The sequence below is a fragment of the Typha angustifolia genome, chromosome 3, assembly GCF_048772165.1.
Source record: "Typha angustifolia cultivar Huaian chromosome 3, ASM4877216v1, whole genome shotgun sequence".
Taxonomy (NCBI): domain Eukaryota; kingdom Viridiplantae; phylum Streptophyta; class Magnoliopsida; order Poales; family Typhaceae; genus Typha; species Typha angustifolia.
In genome coordinates this window covers 2832124-2834840 of record NC_133241.1, presented here as the reverse complement: position 1 = coordinate 2834840, position 2717 = coordinate 2832124, and positions in this window count along the sequence as shown.

Genomic DNA, 2717 nt, shown 5'->3' with positions numbered 1-2717 from the left:
CTATAGGTATTTTTAGGCTTTGTTTAGGAAATAATGTATTTCTAAATTTGGAATATACTTTCGTTGTGCCGTCTTTTCGATGGAATTTGGTTTCTATTTCATGTTTGGACAAATTCGGTTACACTTGTTCATTTGGAAATGGAAAATTTAGTATTTATCAAAATTCAGTTCTAGTTGGTACTAGTTCCTTGATTGATAAGCTTTACATGTTAAACACCTTGACTTTTAGTGACATCAAAATTATGCATACAAATAACATAGGTATAAAGCAAAAATTGACAAATGAGAATTATTTTATGTTGTGGCATAGGCGCTTGGGGCATATATCAAAACAATGCCTAGAAAGGATGATGTCACAAGGAATTCTTGAATCTCTTGATATGTCAGACTTTGATGTTTGCATAGAGTGTATTAAAGGGGATAATATCCGGTCAGCCCAAAAAATCCTCTCAATCCGGTGGTGGTAGTAGGAATAGGCCAAGTGGTCATGCATGTTACTTTTTAAGGATCCGTCGATACACCTTTCGCTGAAATGATATAGCCTAAATACTCCACTTGTGGTACTCTCCATAAGCATTTGGACTTCTTAATATTCAATTGGTTTTGTTTCAATAAATTCAACACATCTTTCAAATGCCGCCAATGCTCCAATTCAGTCTTGCTATACACTAAAATGTCGTAAAAAAATACCAAAACATACATTCGTAATAGAGGCTGAAATATATCATTTATGAGGCTTGAAAAGTAGCTAGAGCATTGGTGAGATCAAAAGACATCACCCAGAACTCGTAATGCTCGTTTGGAGTCCGAAATGTAGTTTTTTACACATCCGCCGGGTGAACTCTAATTTGATGATACCCGGCCCTCAAATCAAGCTTACTGAATATAGGCGCCCCTACAAGCTCGTCTAGCAACTCCTCTATAACCGAAATAGGATACCGATTCTTGGCGGTAATAACATTTAGTGCCCGATAGTCAACACAAAATCGTCATGTCCTATTCTTTTTTCGCACCATCACAAGAGATAAGTATGAGCTTTGACTTAGTTATATGAGGCCTTGCTCCAACATCTCGACTATCATCTTGAAGATAACTTTTTTTTACACATGTGGATATCGATATGGCCTCACGTTCGCCAGTGCAACCTCGGTGGCCTATGCGATGGTCCGCCGCTCTCCTCGGTGGCAACTCCTATGGCTCTTCAAATAGTCCAGTAAAATTATATAATAAGTTAGACAATTCAATGGTAGTACCTGAACTCGTTTGAGGGTCATCTCCTACTGGTCATAACTGAAGAAGATAGGCCAAATCATACGCACAAGGCAGCCCCACCATAGGTTGCATCGTAGAAATCGGCGAAGACCGGACGCCATTAAGACGTATATCTTTATTTTCTTGTTTAAATTTCATCCACATGCTACGAAAATTACATGTGACGGGTCCAAAACTCTATAACCACTGAGTACCAAGGACAATGTCCGCTCCTCACAGTGCCAATGGATACAAGTCCACAATGATGTTATATCTTTGCACCCATATACCGATCCAGCGATATAAGCTCTCCGCCTTAAGCTTCGTGCCGTCTCCAATAGTAACGTCAAATCTTGTGGTTGGTTTGGCATCCAAACCCAATCTCCTCACTAACCTCTCGTCTAGAAAGTTGTGTGTACTCCCGAAATCGATAAGGATGTGCACACAATACTTTCTAACGAGTCCATCTACCTGTAACGTCCTCAACATGGAAGTACCCGAATATGCATGCATCGATATTTCAATTTGGATATCTTCCTCGGCACCCTCCTCAATGGCCTCCTCATGGACCTCCTTTGGACACTCCCCAACATCAATAACCTCATCATCCTCCTCGAGGTCATCGATGAGCATCACACTCCCAATCGGTTTAGAACACCGATGACCGGGGGTAAAACGCTCATCACATCGAAAGCAAAGGCCCTTCACTCTTTGCTCCTCCACCTAGGCAGGTGTGAGAGTTCGAATGGGGGGTCTTGTGCCTCCTCTAACATCAGAAGAAGGTCTCAAAGGTGGTCGTGGTCTAGTGCTCGCAGTCGTTGTTTTTGAACCCGCAAAATTTCTAACCGGCGTTCTAAGTGCAAACCACCCATCACGGTTGGCCCAATTGGTGTTTGCTATCATCTTTAGAGCTTTATGCTTTTCCACCACCGCCAGTTTTGGATTTTGTAACGGAGGTGGGGGATGATATGTAGGCATAAGTAAGAGGGGATCATTGACACTCACATGACGCACTTGAACCTATGGGGTATCGGTTCGATGAGGTCCCACCAGTGGTCCTTCTTGAAGCTCCGATCATCATCAAGGAGATGATGAACCCAATCGGTTCATGATATATTCCTTGAAATCATTGTGATCCTTTTGAATTACGTCAACTCTATGTAGCAATATTTGGAACATGCCCCTAAGTTCATCTGCTAAGCCTATATTCACACCCAAGGATGTTGGTTTACTCGGTCCTACCGTGGTTGCTCCAAAGGAATCGGGCTCACGGTTAGGGTCATCGTGGATTGAGTCTTTCCTTGTCGGTGTGCTCTCCATAGGTTTTTTTGTTGATGTCATCTTCCTTGTTTCAACCATTAATGGAGGTCTGAGGTTAACCTGGCTCTGATACCAATGATAAGCTCTAATACCAAATTGATGGGTTCTTATACCAAAAGGTCGGCTATGGAATAATTTCTTAAGAT